This window comes from Pundamilia nyererei, unplaced genomic scaffold, assembly GCF_000239375.1.
Source record: "Pundamilia nyererei isolate P.nyererei 1_Seehausen unplaced genomic scaffold, PunNye1.0 scaffold00288, whole genome shotgun sequence".
Lineage (NCBI taxonomy): Eukaryota > Metazoa > Chordata > Actinopteri > Cichliformes > Cichlidae > Pundamilia > Pundamilia nyererei.
The window spans coordinates 136,937-143,848 of NW_005187689.1; positions in this window are offsets into that span (position 1 = coordinate 136,937).

Below are 6,912 nucleotides of genomic sequence, written 5' to 3' on the forward strand. Positions count from 1 at the left end.
CACACACACACACACACACACACACACACACACACACACGAAGGAGAGAAAAAAAACCCACAGTGAGTGTGTGTGTGCAAAAGTGTGAAAAGGACACTGAAAGATTCTTAATGAACTTTATATTTAAACAATTCTGACACGTTGCCGTGTTTTCTGGGCGCTGTGAGGACGAGATGACATCATCACCTCTAATCTGCTGCTCTTACTGACCAAGCATCATTAGGCCGCCTGGACGTATTTGGTCATTTTGGCTGTAATAGGGGCAGAAATCACACTATAAGTGCATGCTTTTGCCCCTTTTTTCAGAATAACCCCAGCTTTAAATATCTGTCAGTCATTTTACATCACTGTATTGTTGTGACAACGCAACAACAATTTACAGTGGACGAAAATAAAAAACAGACTCTGTGTTTTCAGATTTATAGTTAAGTGGAAACTGATATTCCACAGAAACAAAATGTAACACATCAACTCTAAAAATGAACTATACTAAATATGTACAATGAAGTTTTTGAGCCTAAGATTTTTTTAAATCTGCAGGCCTTTTTTGGGGCGTTGCCACTTCTTCACACCCATGCATCATCAATTCTTACATGTGATTGGACCATCGGTTGCTCGTGCTTTCTAAAGATGCACCATAAAGTTTTCTCGTCTTTCAGTAAGCGTCCACATTTTCTCTCTAGCATAAACGATGACGGAGTTACCGTCGTTTAAAGAGCGCTTGTAAAATGGGCCTGTCAGCGGGCCCATCGTCAATAAAGGGTTAAACCTCGAACATCGAACAGCAGAGATGAACGAGCTCCTGATGCATTCAATTAGTTGTAAACATTTGGAGGACATGAGTGTGGCGAGTGTAAAACCATATGACCAAGAAAGCAGCAGAGGGAGCAATGACACCTGTACTAAACAGTCACATTTTAATCCAGTTCATCAGATTCCAGTTAACGAACCATTCAGGCAAACACAGTTAAGTTTTTGTGCACCGTGATTTCATGCAAAGTCTCCGTAAAGACGAGAACTTCACCCACCATTAGAGGTGGAGCTGAGGATGTTTCCACTGTAACACATGGACAGAAAAAAACGAGTAACTGAAATTTCTGGTTCTGAAAATGCTTTTTCTCCAACTCTGGAAGGAAGAAGTTAGAATCAGTGGTCAGCCATCATGCCACCACTCTTTATCACTTTCAATAGGAAAAGCTGACAATGGGGGAGATTAGGGTTAAGGCTAGGGGAGATAAAGGCTGTAAACGGACCCTCACTGCTGTTAGCATTTCTATATTCACACCCTGACACACCAGCACACAGGAAACCTCTGTGTTCAGGGGTTTGTCCAAGGACAGCATCCAGGACGAAGGAACAGGGATCAAACCTCTGACCTCACATTAAGGAGGCACCACGATGAGTCACACTCCATGTGTATTTTATCATGTGAAGAACTACACGATGTTTGTGTGTCTATTTATGAACGGAGAGGAGATGGAACTCTTTAAAGCCACTTGTTTTTTCTTTAGCAGTTTCCTCGCTTACATGTTGGGTAACACAGAGTCACTTTGATCGTCATCTTGGGTAATGTCGGCTTATCACAAGTTTCTCTGTCAGTCCCACATCTGCTTCATGTACTGTCCAATCTGTCTCCATCATCATCTTCCAGTTATTGTGTTCAATACCTGCTGCACAATCCACTTCGTATTGCCTCTGTCCTTTGTTTATTGTACAGTTAGTATTGTATAGTTAGTAATAGTACCTTTTTATTTTATAAGTTACTATTTTTTGTAATTCCTAGATTTATATCTCTTGGAGATTTATCTTTTATATTCTTATAAATGCACCATGGGGGGGGGGGGGGGGGGGGGGGATTTCGGTACGCTGCATACTGTGTATACTGTTGTACTGACAATAAAGTTCTTGTATCTTGAATCACTGCTGCGGTTCTCTGAGTGAATATGACCTTTAACAGGCTGATGAAGCAGCATCGTCTGATAAAAGCCCACAGACGTACGCATCGATGAAGCAAAGATGGCCGGAGTGCTAGAAACACAAGACAAAAGGAGAAACAGACAGAAGGGAAGAAGATGAGCAGTCTGAAAAAGAGGAAGTAAGCAACAGACATAATGAAGAAAGACGCAGGAAGAGGAAGTGTGTACCAACTGGCAACAGGAAGACAGAAAAAGCCGTCCTGCTCCTCGTCCTCTGGCGGCTATCTGAGAGGTGGCTTTATTCAAAGTTGACAAGAGACTTCAAACAAACCAGCACAGCTTTCTTTCCAGAGGCTTCCAAAGACTTTCACATAAAGACACATTATTGCAATGACCCACAACCCTCACCTCCAACATGCTTTTAAGCCTAATATGTAAAACCAAGAGTGACATGAAGGGAGGGCTGGGTGTTCAGACAGAAGGGACACGGAGTCGAGGCGAAGCACCCGCAGGTGATCAGTAATGATTACAGACAGGTGTTTGTTCCACTCTGAGGGACTTGGATGTAAAAACTACTGCTCGAAATACGATTCCTTCAATGCAGAAACACGTTATTTCTGCTTTTCAGTGTCTCTTCCTCCTGAAACCAGACCCAGCACCCTATATAGCCATAATGACAACATTCCCATAAATCCCCATACTGCAGCTTATCCTGACGTAAGCTATACGAGTCATCGACACACCAAGAAAGGAAGGAAGCACGGGGGAACACTTTGTGTCTGTTTGTTCCAAATGCAGCTCTAAATTTAAGGAACACGGTTCAATTCTCTCACATGAGCAAGGCAGCAACACTGCTTGGCCTCACGTTTGAATTCCAGGTTAGCAACACATGATCAGGGTTAACCTGAGAAATTCAACAAACCTCATAGTCATTATGAGAGTAAATGGTAAATGCTAGGGCGGGGCTATATCATCCCGTTCACGGTAATACCAGTGTAATGTTGGGCAACGATAGGAAAATGAAATATCGCGATAGAATATGGGTAAAACGCGCATGCGCAGTGCCTTTGTTTACATACGCACATGGTGGCGATGCAGAATGAGAAGAGCGAAAGCGGATCGTTGAATGAAACGATGAACCAGAACTGGTTTGTAAAAATGCTGAAACTTCAGTGGTGTGGAATACGGGTGGGGGAAAAATCGATACTGTGTAGTATCGTGATATTTTGTTTGCTAATAATGTATCGATACAGGGACAGCAGAAATCGATATTTTGTTACAAAAAAGTTTTTGCTCTGACTTCAGAGCATGTTGATCCTTTTTCTGAGCAAGAATCCTGACATTCCTTCACTGTCCAAATGTGTTTACCTTTTTTTTGGCAGTAATAAACATGACAGTTTACTTATTTTACTTTAAGACATGTTTTATTTTAATTAAGTTTAAAACTTTTTTATTCAATGCAAAATTATATTTTGTTTTAATTTACATTCAAATTCTTCAGTTGCTGAATGGGCTGCATAGTTTTCATAAATTTCATAGTTCAGAATAGCTGTAATTGCACCAGATGGTTGCATTCAGTTAAGTTGGACTAGACTGTAATACAAACTGTTCAGTTTGTCAACAATAAAACTGAAATGAGAGAAAGACTGAGTGTGAGACTTTGATATTAGATAAAATGAATATTGATAAAGTTTACCTTTATGTACAGAATCTGAATATCACAAAATATTTTTAAAAATTGCAATAATATCGTATCGTGAGTTACGTATTGTGATAATATCGTATTATAGTATCGTGGGATGTATGGTGATTCCCACCTCTAGTGTGGAACTGGTTTAGCTTTCATCCGTCAGATACACAACAAAGCACAGTTTTTGGTAGAACATGCAAGCGTGCCGTCGTTATTGCCGTACTATAAGGTGTTCTTAAACACCTTTAATTTTCTCAAAAATCAACAGTGCGCCTTATGTATGAATTCTGGTTGTGCTTACTGACCTCTAACCGATTTTATGTGGTACATGCAGAAATCTGTCAAAAATGTTTTAGTACGCCTTTGGTAAGCGACGAAGGCGCACCAGCTGATGGATTGTTGGAGCATTACGGCTATTGTAGGCAGGAGCCTCGCGGAGTGATACGTACTGTGCTTCAACATAATATTACAGTAGTGTGTGTGTATAAGGACCACAAATGGCTCCTGTTAAGAGACTGCTTATGAAGTGGATTTCAAACTTGGGACTAGAGTAGAACTAGTAGGGACTAGTAGAACATGGGACTAGAGCAGCTGTGAGAGAATTCAACATTAATGAATCAATGGTACAGACGTGGAGGAAGCGAGAAGAATGAGTCAAGTTTGACTGTTTGGTTTTCTTATAATCCCGTTCACCTTATCGTCCGAAAAATACCTATTTGACTTGTTTATTTGGCACACTGCAGTTCCATGTTGCAAAGCGCCAGTTTTTAACTTGTGTGGATATTATACATGGTTATGCTCAGCATATGTCAGCCCATTTCCATTGGAAATGCCTTTTGGTTAAACTGTCTGCGAGGAATTTGCATTTGCACTGTTACATTGTTATACAGCTTTAATTCACATAAAAAAACAGCTGTTTGTTTAAGTGAAAATATATTAATGGGGTTTTTTGCACTAATAAAGTTGTGGAGTTGTGAAGTATTTTGTCTTGCATCAGTTATATTGTTATCACAATTTTCATTATCATAAATTTTCAAATATATACTGTATCGTGATAAATATTTTTGGTCATATCGCCCTGCTCTACGTGCACGTCTCTGATCATTTTCCTGAGTTGTTCACTTTAACTTTGGGCTGTTTGTGGATAAGCCGTGCACTGTAGCCCACAAAGGACGAGCCCTTAATACTTTGATAGCGCCTAAGTTTTCTATTGCATTTATGGTTTGTGGAAAAATGAACTCCAGCTGTGAAAGCGCTGAGGACGTTCTGACATCTTTAATTCAACCTGCACTTAAATCTTGGACTGAATCGCTCCACTCAGGACTGTGCGTGCTGAGCCATTATCAGAGCCATGGCTGAATGAACATACGCACAGCCTTAGACGTGACTGCAGACACGCTGAAAGGAGATGGAAAAATGATAGGCTTCATGTTTGTGTCTCTGCTTACCAAGAGGCTGCACAGACTGCAAACACTCAGCTTGTCTCAAACCTGGTGTCCACAAACAGCCTCAGGTACTTTATAATGTTTTAATCTGATTTTTTGTCCATGTGGTGATGTCAGATGTATAGTTGATGACTTTTCAGCATTTTTACTGATAAAGTTTCTTATGTCTGGTCGCCCCCTGCCTCAGACCTCAGTGTTCCTCCTGTGTGCTCAGCTGTCTCAGTTTGAGTGAACTGTCTGTGGTAGTTCATCACCGAAGATCATCACACTGCACATCAGATCGGCTTCCTCCAAATCTGCTTAAAAATACTTTTAATACTGTTGGGCTTTTATCCACAGATTAATCAACACTTGCCTTGCTACAGGCTGTGTCCCATCATGTTTTAAACAAGCTATAGTTCAGCCTCGTCTTAAAAATCACAATCTGGACCCAACTGTTCTGTCCAATTACAGACCATTCTCAAAGCTTCCCTTTCTTTCAAAAGTTCTGGAGAAACTGGTCTATTTACAGTTTACAGTTGCAGGCTTACCTCGGTCTTAATGAGATCGATGAAAAGTTTCAATCTTGTTTTAAATCAGTACACAACACAGAGACGGCACTTTGAAGGGTTGTTAATGATATTCTCTTAACTCTGCATTCTTGTTGTTGGACCGTGAGGTCCAGGTCAGAACTAACCTTAACTACTCCTGGACTAAAGTGTGGTGGTGACAGAGGCTTCTCTGTGGCAGGAACCAGACTCTGCAATAGTCTTCGTCTTAATATTAGACCTGCACAAACACTAACATTTTAAATCATCACTAAAGACACATTTTTATGGTCTGGCTTTTAACACACGTTGACCTAAACATTTTGGTTTTAACAGCCTTAGTTGTTGTTTTTATTTACGTGTTTTATTTTTTTTCCTCTCTTCGATGTTTTACCTGCATCACTGTTGTGCATCTTATTTTAGTGGTATTTTACATTGCACTTTGTGCAGCATGGACTGTTGGTAATGTGCTAAATAAATAAACTTCAGCTTCACACAGGTGTTTTTCTTACATTTACACTACCAGTCGAACGTTTGGACACAGCTTCTCATTGAATGGTTTTTCTGTATTTTTACTACTTTACACATTGTAGATACAAACGTCAAATATATGCATCGAGCTTTATAGAATTATGTAGCAAAGAAAGATTGATAAAAACACTAAATGTGTTTTATATTTTAAATTCTGAAAGTAGCCATCCTTTGCTTTGCTGATTGCAAACCCTCGGCCTTCTCTCAGTGAGCTACATGATGTCGTCACCTGACATGGTTTCACCTCACAGGTGTGCCTGTCAGGGTTCACAGTTGTCAAACACAGCCCTATTTGACAACTGTTAGAATTCATATTATGGCAAGAACCATAATAACTGAACCAGCATGGCTACCACAGCATCCTGCAGACACATGCCAGGACAGCACAATGAGCCCAAACACACCTCCAGGCTGTGTGAGGGCTGTTTGACCAAGAAGGAGAGTGGTGTGAGGCCTCCACAGTCACCTGACCTAAACCCAGTGGAGATGGATTGGGATGGAGCGCAGAGTAAAGGCAAAAGGCCAACAAGTGCTCCGCATCTCTGGGAACTTCTTCAGGACTGTTGGAAAACCATTTCAGGAGACGACCCCATGAAGCTCATGGAGAGAATGAGAAGAGTGAGCAAAGCAGGAATCAAAGTAAAGGCTGGATGTTACCAAGAATCTAAAACACGGTTCTGAGTTATTTCACCCTTTTTTGTATAAAGAAGAACCATTCAATGAGAAGGTGTGTCCAAACGTTCGACTGGTAGTAGGGCTGCTCGATTATGGCAAAAATGATAATCACGATTATTTTCACTGAA